Source organism: Rhinolophus sinicus, linkage group LG01 (assembly GCF_036562045.2).
Source record: "Rhinolophus sinicus isolate RSC01 linkage group LG01, ASM3656204v1, whole genome shotgun sequence".
NCBI lineage: Eukaryota > Metazoa > Chordata > Mammalia > Chiroptera > Rhinolophidae > Rhinolophus > Rhinolophus sinicus.
This window is the reverse complement of record NC_133751.1, coordinates 179264858-179283473: the sequence shown is the minus strand read 5'-3', so window position 1 is coordinate 179283473 and position 18616 is coordinate 179264858. Positions and strand designations below refer to the sequence as shown.

Sequence of the window (18616 nt, the reverse complement as noted above, 5' to 3'; positions counted from 1 at the left end):
CTTTTCTGAAAAATGGTGTGTGTGTGTGCGTGTGTGTGTCTGTGTAACGGTTCATGGCCCCTGAATACCTGGATACTCTAACTAGAAGCTGGACTACATAAGAACATGTCTGGTCTGCTTTAAAGAGGCAAAATTTATGATCTGGTCCCACCAGCATCATATCAGCATTCCTTTACGGGCTATGTGCACCAGTGATGGTTACATATTTAAGAAAAATAATAATTTTGTTGACTAGGTAATATATGTACATATTACACAATCCAAAACATTCTAAAGGTATTCATTGTAGAGGCTCCCACTTTTCCGTCCTGCAGCTCCATAGCTCTTCCAGGAAGCACAGCTATAAGCAGGTGTGTACTTTCTTATCTTATCTAATATGAATGTACTTTCTTATCTTATCTTCTAAACCAAATAAATTCTTTCGACAAATCATATCACGTTTTACTTACTCTTTCTTTTTTTTGCTGTTAGAAAATAAAAATGACTTTAAGCTAATAGCAGTAAGAATATTGAAATAGCATGCAACCACCACTGCCGACTCAGGTACAAGCACAAATGGAGGAATGCCCAAAGCTGGGCCTCATTAATGAGGCCTGATGGTAATGGCAGTCCCTTGGCTGTTAACCTGGAGTGTCTTTTGAGAGACGTCATAGACATAGTAGGAGTGAAGGGCTAATAACTGGAATATAGGGGCCCCTAAGTCTCTGTGAGTGTGTGGCTCTCCGATACTTGTTTGCCACTCCCACCCCTCAGGAGACCTGCTCGATTTCCCTCTGAAGGCTCCTCCAACACTTTTCACGGGATAGTTGAGTGCTCTGGGAATGCCCAAGATACAAGCCACCTCACCTGTAAGTGAGTCAGTTGTGGACACTGAGTGGAATCAAAGATGAGGGTATAAAGATTGGCCTTGGAAAGGAGGGAGGACCCCTCACCCTCTGAAACTGTGTGTGTGGTGGGAGTGAGAAGTGGAAATGGGGATCGGGGCAGTTCATACCTGATGGCCTCAATTATTATTATTATTATTAGTGAAGTAGGGGGAGGGGGAGAAGACTAATAAAAATTGGGACTGGGCTGTGCTTCTATCTTGATGTTCAATGTTTGATTAAACATTATGTCTTATACAGGGTTCCACAGCTATCAATCAAGAAAATGACATCTGTCATGTGGGGTCTCTGCTCCCACTCCCCACACAAGAATGTAGGACATGGTGAGGCCAAAAAGGAACACCCATGGAGCCATAGGTAGGGGATTCATACCACTATATTCTCGCTGGCGGCTGGGTTGGAGACACAGGAAGCAGGAGCCACACGATCCACAATCTGCCTGTCTGCTTCTCTGCCAACCAACCAATCAACCAACCCCTAGCATAGCCACGGCAGTTATATTAGTGGCTAATGGCTAACCGGTAACAGCTGATGGCCACCCAGCCATAGTGGATGGCCATCTGATTACAGCTAATGACATCTAATAGCCGAGCCAGCGCCCTTCCACGTAAGGCTGAGAGCTTGGAAACTTGTCTCTGGGACTCTGTCCCCACAACATCTCATTTAGAAATGCATCAACATGGCCCCAAAATCATGACTGGATAGGAACCAACCTGTGTGAATGCTGCATCCTGGCTTGACACATGTATGTCCATTTCTTTATCCTTTGCCTTGAATTTCCCCATAAAAATGTTCCTGTCCTCCAAGGTGTACTTCCCCTGTTAAACACAGCAAACAGGTGGGGGTCTTATTTTTAGAGATGTAATAGTACCTCAGTTGTCTGTGTTGACGAACATTTCGGTTTACAAACGCGGTAAATTTTATGGATCTATGGTATTATCAGATAGTAAAGTTCATGCTAAATTTGCAGTTTTAGGGGTTGCTTTTAAAGGTCTGGAATGGATTAATCCATTTTGCATTACTTTCTATGGGGAAACGGTGCCTCGGTTTTTGAACGTTTCAGAACACAAACGGACTTCCGGAATGGATTACCATTCGAAAACCAAGGTACCATTGTACTTAATTTAAATATATTCAAGACAGAATGTACTGCATTTTACTAAATGTTAATATTATTTTCTTTCAGGTCATGGGTATAATATGTGCTTTCCAGTCTTGATTTCAAAGAATATAATATGACAAAGTTTACACAGATGCTTATTATTTTACACAAGATAATTGAGCAATTATGTGCAATGACTAAAACCTCTTACACTTTTGGCTCCGTGTCCTTACCTGCCCACATTCCCAAGAACTAGAAACTGATTATCACTCATGTGAGCAACAACTCAATCATCAGATAAGATGTTCTTACCTAAGGGTGAATCCATTTTTGTAATGAAACAGCCTGACGTCGCGAAGGATGATTTTATATGGCATATAGAAATTTGTACTTCAACAGTGAAACCCAACATTGTTTTTCTTTCTTTTTCTATTTATTATAAACATTAAACCCAAACCACCATTTGGCACCACTGAAACAGGCCTCTTTAAACCCCACAGGGACCTTAGCTGTGAAGAAATAGTTGCCTGTGAGGGGAGAAGAGGAGGAAGGAGGGAGGATGGATCTTTTGTTCTAAATTTTACCCAAGTAGGATGTAGAATGTTCAGAAATCTGTAATGAATCGTAGGCATTAAAAAATAAAGTTTGCTTGCATTCAAGAAGCTACAGATGGCACAGGAAAAGTATCAGGGCAACTGGGATGACTTGGTGAAGTATTTAGTGATCAACCCATCAATACAGATTTATACTGACCTGGCATTAGAAAATATTTATATATGAGCAGCATTTGAATTCATACCCTTAAGTGTCTAGGATGGGCATCGTGGAATTATCGGGTTCATCCAGTTTTAGTGATTTAGGTGACAGGAGTCTGGGAATTTAGTAATAACTCCAACTGAAAGTGTTGCTGAAGAGTCTATCTTTAGGGCTTTTCTCTCGTTCTCTGTCTCGTCTTGGTCTCCTTTCCCTCAGCTTCTGTGTTTGGTGGCTATAATTTTCATCAGATTCCTTCTCTTTCCACCCCTTTTATTAATACTTCAGATTTTTGTCTTAAAGTATTTGTGTGTTTTTTTTAATTTGAAGGCCACATAACAACCTCTGTGGAACTAGGTAAGATACATATTTTTAAAATAGATTTTTAGACTCTCTACAAATGCATGCAAACTATACACCATTAGAATAGTTCTGGGACCTCATTGAATGGGCTTTCAAATAAGTAATTAAACATTTAAGATGTATTGATTCATTAATAAAATAAAGAAAGTGCAATGTCACACACACACACAAAAGATTTTTAGATATTATCCTTGCCTTTGGTGACTTCATTCACTCTCATGGTTTCTCCCAACCCATCTCCAGCCTCAGCATTTCTCAAAGCACCAGAATTCCCTTCTGATCATCTGTGGACAGTGCCCTTTGAATGCCCTGCTGGTCCCTTAAATCCCTCATCTGCTTGCCTCCAAACATGTCATATGTCTCCCATGTCATTAATGATGTATCTTTCCCTCAGCCAACCAATCTCTTATTTCAAGGTTTCCTTTGATTCTACTTTGCTCTTCACACCTAGTTGGTGACTTGTACTTAAATTCTCCTCTTTTCTTCAACGCACCAGTCATCTCTGATGAGACAGGTAATGAGCAACAGGAACAAGCTTGTGATGATACAGGTAAAGAGTTAACAGGAGCAAGCTTGTGAGTTAGCAGGAATGAGCTTAAAAATTAACCAATTGGCTCTGAATCCCCCACTAGCACTGCACCTACAAGCTGACAAGCACCCTACATCCATCATAGATGGGAACAGAATAGTTCCCAGAAGAAGCCAATTGTAACAGCAACCCCCTGCAAACTGAGAAGCACCCTACATCCTGCACAGAAAAATACAAAACCCCAGCTAAACAGAAACCCACGGCAGCTGTCTTCTCTGCCATGGGCATCCTTTCTTAATTTGCTTTCCTATTTTTCTGAGTCTCGTGAATTCTTTCATATTCTGCCAACAGCCAAGGGTATCCCAAAACAGTATACAATCATCTCCTACGTGGCATACTGTAGTGACCTTCACCCTTGTTTCCAGTGGACAGTCTCTTCCCACGTCAATCTAAACTGCACTGCCAGGTTCACCAGAGGGAAATTTTGCTCTTACCACGTTGTCACGCAGGGGATCCTGCCGCCTACGCCATGTGTCATGCGGGGAGTCCGGCGGGGTCTCTGCTCCCGCTCCCCACCTGTCGTGCGGGGTGGCCTGCGGGGTCTCTGCTCCCGCTCCCCACATAAGAATGCAGGATATGGTGAGGCCAAACAGGAACACCCACGGAGCCATAGGTAGGGGAGTCATACCACTATATTCTAGCTGGCGGCTGGGTTGGAGACACAGGAAGCAGGAGCCACACGATCCACAATCTGCCTGTCTGCTTCTCTGCCAACCAACCAACCAACCAACCCCTAGCATAGCCACGGCAGTTATATTAGTGGCTAATGGCTAACCGGTAACAGCTGATGGCCACCCAGCCATAGTGGATGGCCATCTGATTACAGCTGATGACATCTAATAGCCGAGCCAGCGCCCTTCCACGTGAGGCTGAGAGCTTGGAAACTTGTCTCTGGGACTCTGTCCCCACAACATCTCATTTAGAAATGCATCAACATGGCCCCAAAATCATGACTGGATAGGAACCAACCTGTGTGAATGCTGCATCCTGGCTTGACACATGTATGTCCATTTCTTTATCCTTTGCCTTGAATTTCCCCATAAAAATGTTCCTGTCCTCCAAGGTGTACTTCCCCTGTTAAACACAGCAAACAGGTGGGGGTCTGATTTTTAGAGATGTAATAGTACCTCAGTTGTCTCTGTTGACGAACATTTCGGTTTACAAACGCGGTAAATTTTATGGATCTATGGTATTATCAGATAGTAAAGTTCATGCTAAATTTGCAGTTTTAGGGGTTGCTTTTAAAGGTCTGGAATGGATTAATCCATTTTGCATTACTTTCTATGGGGAAACGGTGCCTCGGTTTTTGAACGTTTCAGAACACAAACGGACTTCCGGAATGGATTACCATTTGAAAACCAAGGTACCATTGTACTTAATTTAAATATATTCAAGACAGAATGTACTGCATTTTACTAAATGTTAATATTATTTTCTTTCAGGTCATGGGGATAATATGTGCTTTCCAGTCTTGATTTCAAAGAATATAATATGACAAAATTTACACAGATGCTTATTATTTTACACAAGATAATTGAGCAATTATGTGCAATGATTAAAACCTCTTACACTTTTGGCTCCGTGTCCTTACCTGCCCACATTCCCAAGAACTAGAAACTGATTATCACTCATGTGAGCAACAACTCAATCATCAGATAAGATGTTCTCACCTAAGGGTGAATCCATTTTTGTAATGAAACAGCCTGACGTCACGAAGGATGATTTTATATGGCATATAGAAATTTGTACTTCAACAGTGAAACCCAACATTGTTTTTCTTTCTTTTTCTATTTATTATAAATATTAAACCCAAACCACCATTTGGCACCACTGAAAGAGGCCTCTTTAAACCTCACAGGGACCTTAGCTGTGAAGAAATAGTTGCCTGTGAGGGGAGAAGAGGAGGAAGGAGGGAGGATGGATCTTTTGTTCTAAATTTTACCCAAGTAGGATGTAGAATGTTCAGAAATCTGTAATGAATCGTAGGCATTAAAAAATAAAGTTTGCTTGCATTCAAGAAGCTACAGATGGCACAAGAAAAGTGTCAGGGCAACTGGGATGACTTGGTGAAGTATTTAGTGATCAACCCATCAATACAGATTTATACTGACCTGGCATTAGAAAATATTTATATATGAGCAGCATTTGAATTCATACCCTTAAGTGTCTAGGATGGGCATCCTGGAATTATTGGGTTCATCCAGTTTTAATGATTTAGGTGACAGAATTCTGGGAATTTAGTAATAACTCCAACTGAAAGTGTTGCTGAAGAGTCTATCTTTAGGGCTTTTCTCTCGTTCTCTATCTATCTCGTCTTGGTCTCCTTTCCCCCAGCTTCTGTGTTTGGTGGCTATAATTTTCATCAGATTCCTTCTCTTTCCACCCCTTTTATTAATACTTCAGATTTTTGTCTTAAAGTGTTTTTTTTTTTTCTTTCTTTTTTTTTTTTTTTAATTTGAAGGCCACATAACAACCTCTGTAGAACTAGGTAAGATACATATTTTTAAAATAGATTTTTAGACTCTCTACAAATGCATGCAAACTATACACCATTAGAATAGTTCTGGGACCTCATTGAATGGGCTTTCAAATAAGTAATTAAACATTTAAGATGTATTGATTCATTAATAAAATAAAGAAAGTGCAATGTCACACACACACACACAAGATTTTTAGATATTATCCTTGCCTTTGGTGACTTCATTCACTCTCATGGCTTCTCCCATCCCATCTCCAGCCTCAGCATTTCTCAAAGCACCAGAATTCCCTTCTGACCATCTGTGGACAGTGCCCTTTGAATGCCCTGCTGGTCCCTTAAATCCCTCATCTGCTTGCCTCCAAACATGTCATATGTCTCCCATGTCATTAATGATGCCTCTTTCCCTCAGCCAACCAATCTCTTATTTCAAGGTTTCCTTTGATTCTACTTTGCTCTTCACACCTAGTTGGTGACTTGTACTTAAATTCTCCTCTTTTCTTCAACGCACCAGTCATCTCTGATGAGACAGGTAATGAGCAACAGGAACAAGCTTGTGATGATACAGGTAAAGAGTTAACAGGAGCAAGCTTGTGAGTTAGCAGGAATGAGCTTAAAAATTAACCAATTGGCTCTGAATCCCCCACTAGCACTGCACCTACAAGCTGACAAGCACCCTACATCCATCATAGATGGGAACAGAATAGTTCCCAGAAGAAGCCAATTATAACAGCAACCCCCTGCAAACTGAGAAGCACCCTACATCCTGCACAGAAAAATACAAAACCCCAGCTAAACAGAAACCCACGGCAGCTGTCTTCTCTGCCATGGGCATCCTTCCTTAATTTGCTTTCCTATTTTTCTGAGTCTTGTGAATTCTTTCATATTCTGCCAACAGCCAAGGGTATCCCAAAACAGTATACAATCATCTCCTACGTGGCATACTGTAGTGACCTTCACCCTTGTTTCCAGTGGACAGTCTCTTCCCACGTCAATCTAAACTGCACTGCCAGGTTCACCAGAGGGAAATTTTGCTCTTACCACGTTGACACGCAGGGGATCCTGCCGACTACGGGGAGTCTGGCGGGGTCTCTGCTCCCGCTCCCCACCTGTCGTGCGGGGTGGCCTGCGGGGTCTCTGCTCCCGCTCCCCACTTAAGAACGCAGGATATGGTGAGGCCAAACAGGAACACCTACGGAGCCATAGGTAGGGGAGTCATATTACTATATTCTCGCTGGCGGCTGGGTTGGAGAAACAGGAAACAGGAGCCACACTGTTCGCAACCCTCACTGCACTGCTTGCATGCTCAGCCACCATCTTGTTGCTAGCCCCCATTTTTTCCTGCTAGCGTAGCCACAGCAGTTATATTAGTGGCCAATGTCTCACTGGTTATAGCTGACGGCCAACTAGCCACAGCTGATGGCCATCCAATCACAGTTGATGGCCATTTACTACCTGAGCCAGCACTTTTCTATGTGAGGCCGAGAGCCTGGAAACTGCTTTCTGGGGCTCTGTCCCCACACACGTTCCTATTCAAAATCTCAAATGTCTTCCACAGTCTACGGCACCAGTACTAATTTTTTGGCCAAGGAATCAAGGTCCTTCATAAAAACCACCTCTCCTCTCTGAGTCTGATGTTCTGGATGGTCCATTTCCTTACTAATTTCCATGAGAAAACGTAAAATGAGTGATAGCATACAAGTTCTACAGAAGCCACGTCATCGATTAAAATTGCATCAGTATGTTAAAAAGTCTTATGATAAAAAGGGACTTAAGAATTCACTATCAATGATTTGATCAATAGAATCAAATGCCTCCTCAATGTTTCCTTGTTTTTTTCTCTCTCGCTCTCCTTTTTTTTTTTTTGCAGGTCCAGTGAATGATTTGTGTTATTTTGCATCCTGTGGGAGGTAACAAAGAAAAGGGTTTTTACCCAGGTAGTGCATTCAAGTTTTCTGACTTTGGTCACCTACGTATCCCTCACACTGAAAACCACATGTGATGTTCATAATCACTCCTAGAATTTGCTAGGACAGCACAGGTTTCAGACAGTACATCCAGTGCCTCAATGGGACAGCTGCCCTTCTCAGACCATGTACCCTGACCTGGCACACTTTAGGAAAGATGACCACCGTGTAATAGGATCCCATTACATGCATATTTAATTTACCTACGAATTTCAACCTTCTCTGGAATTGGGACTCCTTTAATCCTCACAAGAACAAATTCACCTGTTCTGGAGGCTTAATAATTGGTTTAGCCTAAGCCCTGCAGGCAAGCACATGTTCTTTAGAATTTCCCACCCACTCCCAACCAGGGACTTGGTAGGTGTGTTAAAGGAGAATGATTTCAGTACCCAGACACCTGCATAGCATCTTAACCTTTGTTCCTTATTTTAGTCAAGTTGTTTTCAAACTTTAGTCTGCATAAACATTACAGAGTAGGAGCGCATGTAGAAAATCTTATGTTCTAGACTTTATGGGCAATTTCAGAGACTTTTTGAGGCTATATTTTAAATTTATATTTCAAAATGAGGCAACACAAATGTTTTAAAAATGAAACAATTAAAATATATTTGATGAAGAGTCTTGTTCTTAGCCCTGTCTCTCTGTCTAGTTCCAACTTACTCCTACCAAAGGTGACCACCATTGTTAGTTTCTTGTATGTTCCTCTAGAGTTCTTCTATGCAAATACAAGCAAATTTACATATATATATATATATATATATATATTTATGACCTTTCTTTGCACAAATATTTTTCCACATTTTTCCACTTAGGGGCAGTGAGCACAAGTAGAGACCTGCTATTGCTGAGAGGATGCATTCCCAGACAGTAGTAAGAGAAAGAAAAGCAGACTGAAATTTTTAGGATTAAATGTGCTTTCTAGTCTGTTATCTCTGCAACAGCTGGGAAATGCCACACAAGATAAAGTGGTTTCTCAAGTACTGTGGTAACAACATGCTTTGGAAATTTCTGTAAAGATTCGTGATCAAAAGACCAATTGGATTCTGACTAAATGCCCACCATCACAGGCTCCACCTTTTGATACACAATCTTCACCGTTATATGCCAGAAGGGAACAAAACATACATCAGCAAGATCCCTGTCAGCTGGGGGTGACATACTCTTGGATTATATTTGTGGGGTTATTTGTAGGGCAGAGCACAGGCTTGGGTTTGAATACTGGCTCTGCCACCACTAGCTACATGACCTCAGGAAGTTTACAAGCATTCTGGAAGCCTCAGTATCCTCATCTTAAGATGGAGACATCCATGCCAACTTACCAGGGTCCGTAGGTGCCTCAAATTCGTTCTGAAGCAAGGCTTAGTACAAATAAATAATCTAAGGTTGTTAAGAGGACTACATGTGGTCATGTGTATAAAAGTGCCTGGAAAATAGCAGCTGCCGCTACTAATCCTCCTACACACTATTGTCATAGCGTCACCTCATCTGAAATTCAAAATTTGGAGGTGGAGTGAGGATAAAGTCCCATCAGGCAAGGGGACAATATGTGAAAGAAGATTTTTAAGGGGTGTCGGTTCTTACATTCTGTGACTCTGTGTAACCAGGTACGTAATGAGCACTCCCGACCCTCGCAGATGTCTTCCGCTGATCCTGGGTATGACTCCTAGGCCGTTCTTCAAATAAAAGGTTCTCTTCTGCGATCTGGTAAAACTACATGGACCAATAATCACCCCAGCTACAGCAGATCAGTCGGTGCCAGTGGTAGAAAGAGGCTCTGTAATCTGGGAAAGAAATTTGACCACTTCTCTGTCTTCTCTGCCCTGGCGGTTTGGGTGTACAGTGGTGGGTTAGCCTCGGATCCTGAAGGTCATGTGCATATCATTGTATGTCACATAAGTCCTTCTGCTTCAGCCACAGGGGTCAGCTTTAAAATCCTTTCCCCCTACATTTCCCTCGGGCTTCCAGCTGCCCTTTTGTTACATTTCTGTTCTTTAAGTCTGTCAGTGGTGTTCATTTTTCTGAGATTTCAATGGCATAAAAACATGATAGAACTATAAATGGTCAATAAACATCTGAAAAAAGTATAACTTCATTGATAATTAAAGTAATTTTGATGAAAAATAACAAGATACCATTTTTCTCTAATATCACAGATTAGAAATATATAATATCCGATGTTGGTAAGAGTGTAATGAAATGGGTATAATCATACCAGTTACTGAGAGGGTAAATTTAAACAATCTTTCTAAAGGCTATTAGTATTAAGTATGCAAAAATGAAGAAACTTCACTTCTAGGAATCAATTCGAATTGGACATAATTGGAAATGTGTGCAAAGATTTATGCACTAGAATATTCACTAAAATATGATTTTTCCCTCAACAATGGGGATTGGCTAATAAGTTATGGCACATTTATTTGAATAAAAAAAATAGCCATCAAAAACCCTGTTATTGAAAACTATTTAGTGACATGAGAAAATGTTCATGGTTAAGTGAAAAGAGAAATATGTGTGATTATATATACAATATAATCCTCACTTTGTAAAAAATATGTTTTATTTATTCACATATTTATATATATGCTAACAACTCTAAGGTTGGAAGGAAATCTATTAAAATTATAATGGTATGTTAAGAAATTCCGAGACTTGGAAAAAAGGCCAAAGAATGCTTATTGTCCTTACATGTCTTATTGGAACAGTCTAGCAGGTCCACCCGATGATAATCTGATTACCTAGGAGAACATTTCTTTAAGTTATTATTTGTTATTGATTACAGCCTAGAGTCTGCGAAGTTACATGATGACATGTGGATATTTTCCCAGTTGTGAATTAAATTATTTCTGCCCTCAAAGTTTCCAGTTTTATTCTCTGTAAGATATTAACCAGTTTTGTATCTAAACTAAAAATATTCTTCAATTGTTCTTGCAATGCCTGTTTATTCTGTCTCTCAAGTTCACTTTCATTCAGTTTTATCATCTCGCTGGTTCCCTCATTAGTGAGTTAAATAAATCTTTGACATGCGCTTACTTTAGGTTGACATGAGAATCAAGTTTTTAATATTTTCAAAATACTTTGACGTATATGGGTGGTAGGTTTACAAGAGATTTTTCTTTTTGTCTTTATATTCTTCTGTATTGGTCAAATGTTCATTGAAGGACATGTCTTACTTTTCTCATGAGAAAGTGCGAATACCAGGGGTTCCAAAAAATGTATACACGACTTGTATTCATCTTTTGTTATTGGTATATACTGAGTATTACAATTTTAATACAGTTTTTTTCTTTCTTAAATTGTGTACACATTTTTTGGCACCCTCTGTGTGTATGTTTATATGTGTATAGGACACCTACACGTCCTATATTGATTCTCAGTCCATGCTTTCCTTGACCCTGTACCCAGTGAAAAGCCTACCTCCCCTTGGACTTCTAAAAGTGGCTTTGCAGTTGACAGGGCAGATACTTACTCCATGGGACATATAGAAAAAGGTGTTATTATGCTCCCTGAAAACCAATCTGCATTGCTGGATAAGAAGAGGTTAAGGCTGATAAAATCCATTTCCACCATGCTGAGTTGGGCACAGGATTGCCTTTTCAGTGGGAGGTGAGGACAAGGATAAGAATATAAGAATGCACTCCTCCCCACAATGCCCCTTCACTGATGGAAACTGGAGTCTGAGTCCCAGGTGAGGGACTGGAAAAGATTCTCACGGAAAAATCCAGATTTGAGCCCCAGTGCTTTCAATGCCAGCTTCCTGCAGAGACAGCGGCCAGACTCAGTAATAACCTAGGAACAGAGGTGCTGCCATCCACTGGGCTCTGAGGGGTGCGACAGCAAGACTCCTGCCATGTTGGATGTGCATATTCTAGGCTGGAGAGAAGGCCCCAGAGATACCACCTAGCCAGCCACTGCCTGATTACTCATTGTTATAAGAACTGATAACGTATGTTTTCTTGCTGCATTCTGAAACTTCATAAACAGCATCATAGAAAACGCCACTTTGAAAAACGAACATAAAATACATGGAAGCAGGACAGAAGGCCTCTGCTGCCCCCTGTTGGTGGCATATAAGAATATGCTATTTGATTTCCGTATTTTGGTCCTGGTTCTGGCACCCATTCACTGTGAAACTGTGTTGAAATAATTACAATTCTTTGGATCTCAATCTCCTTACCTGTACAATAAGCTTATTAGTCTCTTTAAATGATATGATTTGTGATTCCAAAGAACCTAGGTTTTCAGAGCATTTGAAAAAGAAGGATAAGGAAATCATGCACTCTCCTGAAGTTCTCTAATAAAGCAGATCAACCTTTACTCTGTTATTGTTTTCACCTTGGAATGTATAAAATGTTCACTGCAAATTCTATTTTTATGATTGGAATTTAATTCAAGATAAAAATAAAGCAACTAAAATCAAACAGATGAAAGTGAACATCATACGTTTCATATTCTTGTACATTTCCGGAGACAGGAATGAAAACAGACACCAGGACTTGTTCTGGCTTAAGGTTTGTATTTGTTGCTCCAGTTGAAAAAAAATTGTTGTGTTCCTTCTGTTAAGAATTAAAAAGCATTTCACTTAAAGGTAACATATACTACTGAAACTACTTTATATCTTATTAAGTCCAGTAGTGTTCTTATTATAAAAAAGCATTTTAAAGTTAAAATGAAATTGAAAAGTAACCACACGTATCATGACTCTCCCATGATCGGGTTATATCCAGAAATATTTTGGGACCCTGTCTTGGAAAAGCTAGGCTTTTTCCTGTGCTGACCGAGCAGAAGCCCTCCACCTAATGGGATGCACACTGGCAAAGTTTCAATGTGAGATTTGTAGGGCAGAAGGATCTGAGTCTGTGGGTACATGTGGTGACAATGATAGATGGGCATGTTGTGGGAGAGAGCATGCAGTGAGTTTGAAATGTCTCTAGAGGTTCGATGGTAGTCACGGGTGTATTGCTCATGAGAACAGTGACGTTGACAAACGAAATACAAATGACAGCAGTAACATCAGTACATGAAAGACAGCCATAAAGTCATGGGATTATTTAAACCCCAAATTTTGAAAGATGGACACGCAAACAGCTGTTAATCCCCTTGAAGTAGTTATCTTGGGAGAGATGACATTTATCTCAATAGTGCTATCTGTCTCAAGACACGTTGGGAATTCTTTGGAGGGATGTTCTTGGAAAGCCTGTGGTCTCCATGGCAATAAATCTTTACCCTTTGAAGGTGGGTTTGATTCGTGGTAAGAGGTAAAAGACATTCAGAAGCCAGCTTGATGGATAAGGCCGTGGGTCAGATTGGCTAACACACTTTTTTTTGTCAAAAGTCAAGTGAAAAAGAGACTGATTTTTCTTGTATAGTTTGTAAACCAAGAAGTGTTCTGTTTTGTCTTCTGTTTCACCACATAGGGGCACTGCCCCCAGGCTGGTCCTTTTGAAACTTCCCTTTTCAATTAATTTACCTGATAAGTCAAGATAAAATTAGATAGTTTACATTCACTAGGCTCTTGACACTAGGAAATATGTCTTACGATCCTCATGAATCCTTTTCTGAGGATTCCACTACAGTTAAATAAATTTTCCCATAAAAGATACCAATGTATAAACTTTTTTAAAAAGTAAATGATCTCTTTATAACCTAAACATATAAGTTCAGGATAGACATAAGTCATAAAGCTGTTAAAATAAATTAGCTACTAAACTAAAACTCTATGCTACGTTACATCATAGTCTTGCTATAAGAATATAAATAACACTAATCATAAACTTATTTCAACTGCAAATATTTTATCTCTTAATAATGAGTAGGTAAGAAGACAGACAAGTTGAGATGCTGTCACTGGTGCTTCCTGATTACCTAAAGTGTCTCATTTCGGGCCTGCCATGTGGCTCAGGTGGTTGGAGCTCCATGCTCCTAACTCCGAAGGCTGCCAGTTCGATTCCCACATGCGCCAGTGGTTCTCAACCACAAGGTTGCCGGTTCAACTCCTGGAGTCCCGCAAAGCATGGTGGCTGCGCCCCCTGCAACTAAGATTGAAAGGACAACAACTTGACTTGGAAAAATCCTGGAAGAACACACTGTTCCCAAATAAAGTCCTGTTCCCCTTCCCCAATAAAATCTTTTAAAAAATACTACTAATAATAAAACAAATTGTCTCATTTCTACATACTATCCTCATGACATGTGTGCTTTCAGTTCTAATCACAGCAAAATGAAAAACTAGCTCTGTATCCAATGACATAAATGAGCGGTTCATAGTATCCCACAATTCTGTATTCAATTATGTTTGTAAAACTGACATCAGTATTTGTAAGGGGATTTGGCAGATCACCTTTTGATACAATTACCAAATGGGGTTGGGGTCTGAAGTTGAAAGTCTGCTCATAATATGACCTCCTAAGGACTAAAAGAAAGATTTGTCAGCAACCTTAGGGCTTTTATTGTGAATGCTGATTTAAATACAGAATGACATTGCTTTTCTATCTAACTAGGTAAATGGAATCAAAATTGCCATCATGAATGAAAGATTTTCTTGCAAATCCTAAAATGGTTTACAGGAGTCATGTATCCCTCCCTGCCTTTTTTTTTTTTTTTTTTTTTTTTTTTTTTACAAAACAGAAACTGAAGACAAATAGGGGAAATCGCTTGAATGTTACTCCTAATTTCTAACTTGGAGGGACTCAAATTATCACTTATGCATGAAGAAGTTATTCGGAAAACTATGGATGTGTAGCTTGCATGATAGACAAGAAATGGTTAAGCAGCGTCACCTTGGGTGCCTGCAGCCGGTTGGGACTAGCAGGATGGGTAGTGTGTGTGTGTGTGTGTGTGTGTGTGTGTGTGTGTGTGTGTGTGTGTTGTAGTCTGAATGTGTACTCCCCAAATTCATATGTTGAAATCCTAACCCACAAAGATAAGGGGGTTAGGAGGAGGGGCCTTTGGGAAGTGCTTTGGTCATGAGGGCAGAGCCTTCATGAATGGGATTAGTGCCTAATAAAAGAGTCTCCAGAGAGTTCCCCGTCCATTCTACCATGTGTAGACACAGGAAGAAGGCACCAGGTTGGAACCAGGAAGAAAGTTTTCACCAGAATGTAACCTAGCTGGTGTCATGATCTTGGATTTCCAGCCTCCAGAACTATGAAAAATAAACTACCAGTCTGTGGCATTTTGTTATAACAGCCCAAACGGACTACGATATGGAGGAAGGTAGAGAAGGGGGGACAAGAGGCAAAGAGTGAGTTGTGGGGTGAGGCAGTTGCTGAGGTAGAGCGTGTTTGAAAGAGAGGACCAGGCAGCGTTCCTGAAACAGTGACATCTGCAACAGGATAAATGTTTATCTTCCCAGCCAGGCACTATGAAAACCCTTGCAGTACAGATACAAGTAGAACAGAGCTGATAAGCACGGAGAGAGGTGGGAGGGGGTGGAAGAGAGATGGACTGTGGACAACACACTGTCACAACCTTCGGTCTGGGGAAGCTGCCTCCCAAGGAGGCCATTGCTGAGGATTCCATCTTTGAAGAGTTCACCGTGAGCATGGATTGCAGACAGGATGATGGAGGTTACCCTCTCTGGTTAAAGGCCGTCATAAGAAATGCAACCATTCTAGTGCAGGAAGCCTAGAACGTGAACAGCACAGGATCCAGAAGAGACCAGCAGGAACGCAAAGCCACAGTGTTCAAAACAGAGGATTTAGACTGGGACACAGACAACCCAACAATTCTTTTATACAAAGAGATTGAGGGTTAACCAGAATAACTCTGCTGTGTTATTTATAGTTATGTATATGTTTATTTAAGTACATATTATATAGCTATTTGTTATATATCATAGTTGTTATAATAAAGAATTCCCCTCAAAGGTAGAGTAAATTGTGTTGTTCTTATTTGTATTTGTTACCAGGTCAATTATTCTTAAAGAATCCGTTAGTTGTATTTATTAGGTAACAAGTTAAAGAACACTTTTGGAAGTCGTGAAATATAGACCATTCTGGACCAGATAGATCCTCAACAGAAAATTGCAGACAAGATTTGGGTCGTGGGTGGGAGGACCAGGAAGGCAGTCCCGCCACCCCCCTTAAAACCTGGTCATGTAAGTGATTATACCAGAATTATCTGAAATTAGGCATTTTATCTGACTCAGTCATGTGAAAAACACAGATGGACATAGCAGGAAACAGTAGGAGTATTAGATGATACAAACTTTCCTCACTAAGGTCGCCACATTCAGATGTTTGTAAAAAGAATATACACCAGATTCCTGACCTGTTGTCCAGCTCTCAGATGATTGACGCGTCTTCTCTTCAGAGACTTTGGGGTGTTATCTCCTAGGATGTCCTGCACCTGGGCCGCCATTAGGGTCATCTCTGATAATTAAATACCTTCATTAATATTCTGCAAGCCTGGAAAAGAATAAGGCAATTAGGGAAAGAAGACTATACTTTTCTCTTTCATAAATGTTCTATTGTTTTTCTGATTACTGAAATAACACATACTTGTTGTAGACCATCTTATAAATACAGAAACATAGGGAACAGAGCGTAAAAAGAACTTAGAATCCTTAAAAAGTTGCTAAAACAACCAGGACCATTTATTGCTCTTGGGACAAAGACGACGCTCCCTCACCAGGTGCTGTGTGGTCCCTCACCTGCCTTCTCCCCTCACTCTGCAGCCACAGCACTATTTTCGGTCTCTGGCACTTGGTACATGCTGCGTCTACACTCTTTACCTGGTCATTGCCCCTTACCTTCTGATCTTAGGTAGGAGAAGCCTTCCCTGACCCCCCATTAAAGTTGGAGCACCCTGTTATCTGCTCTTCTAACATCATCTATCTCTCCTTTGCAGCTCTTGGCCCAGTTGCAAATTTACCGTTTATTTGTGTGATTATTTGTTTGACATCTGTCTTCACCATCAGGCTGTAGGCTTCATGAGGGCAGAGTCCACGCCTTTTTTTTTTTTTTAAAGATTGTATCCCTATTGCCTAGCACAATGCTTGTTTCTTTGTCTAACTTGACTAAACCGTTTCCATCTTTCAGGTTGAGCTTGAATGCCAACCTTTCACTGTGCTTCATTAATTTTCTCATTTTTTCATTTCCTACTAAATTTGTATCTAGTTCCGTGATTGACACTGAATCGTTCTCTAATTGAATCATAATCCTAAGTGACACTATAAGTAAATGCTGGCCTGCCTGCTTCCCTCTCTCCCTCCATTTATTAAACAAATATTGCTCTGTACCTACTGTGTGCCAGGCACTGTTCTAAGTGCTGAAAGCACAGACAACATCTCTGCTATCAGGAAGTCAACATTCTAGTAGGGGTGACAGCCATAACCAGATCAATGAATAAATAAGTAATATAATTTCAGACATAAGTGCTATGAAGAATTGAAGCCAGGTAATAGGGTGGGTGTGAGAACGGGCTTGTAAACACTTTCTGGTAATTACATCGGTGGTTACAAAGAATTGCCATTCCAGGGGTCAGTGCTTAGAAAAAAAAAAAAACCCTCAAGATTCTCTACCTTAATAAATTACTTTTCTCTACCTTTCCTTTCCACTCCATATTATAGTCATGAGGTTTTTTTTAAATGGAACTAATAAGCAATGCACAAATGTTTTAGATTGTGTTTCATCGACACAAGACTAATTCACTCAGCAGAGGGAGCTCATGCTTTAATTTTGGGAAGGTGGACAAAAAGCAGGCTCTTGTAAAAAGAACCTAAAATAAGCCATGCGACTCTCATTTTAAATAAGGTTTCCTTTTAGTGCTTCTTGGAGCTAAGACTATTTGATTAAGGTTTGTTTGATTTTTATCTCCTTAAATAGATGTGACTGATGAATTCTTTTGGGGCAGGATTTTCTTCAATAAAGTTCTGTTTTGCTACTAAACAGGCTAACTTAGAACAGATATCCCAGCTCAGGAGTCTAAGGATTCATCTAGACAGATGATAACTGTCCACATGCCCACCTTTCTGGGGCTTTTTATGTTACACTGTGAACTCAGAACATAAACGTATTTGTCTTGTTTTAATATGACTATGATTTGACATTGAACACTTGCTTGCAGAGGTCTCTGCTCTTTGAGATTATGAAACAGCTATTTAAGTAAAACTTCAAAGGATGTTTATTATGACATGATCTAAGTTCAAAGGCAAAGTAAATAAAGATTGAGAGAATGAATTAATCTCTCAGATAAAGAAACGGTGCCATGAAGTTGACTCAGCAGCATTCAAATCGTGGGTGAAAATCAGCAACACTAACAGATGGGGTTTGGTCTGTAAACAACGATTTTTCAGTTATCTAAAGGACTATAGTAATGACAGAAAAAGGTGGATTAGGTAGAAGTTTCTTTCCCCAGGGATGAGATTTCTAATGTCAAATTCTCATGTGAAGAAATAATTTTTGGCTAAGTCACAAATGGTGATAGAACATTAACAAAGAATTAACTACATGTGCACTGGGGTGTGTGTGTTATTTATCATGA

General features: G+C 40.2%; 1 long non-coding RNA gene across 1 annotated transcript in view; it reads right to left on the bottom strand.

Moving 5' to 3' along the window:
• LOC109455121 (aldehyde oxidase 4) overlaps window positions 1–18616 on the bottom strand; it is a 119266-nt gene that overhangs the window by 84791 nt on the left and 15859 nt on the right. Inside the window, exon 3 of the long non-coding RNA XR_012495729.1 lies at window positions 16403–16539. This is a non-coding gene — a long non-coding RNA (aldehyde oxidase 4). The remainder of the gene's footprint in view (window positions 1–16402; window positions 16540–18616) is intronic.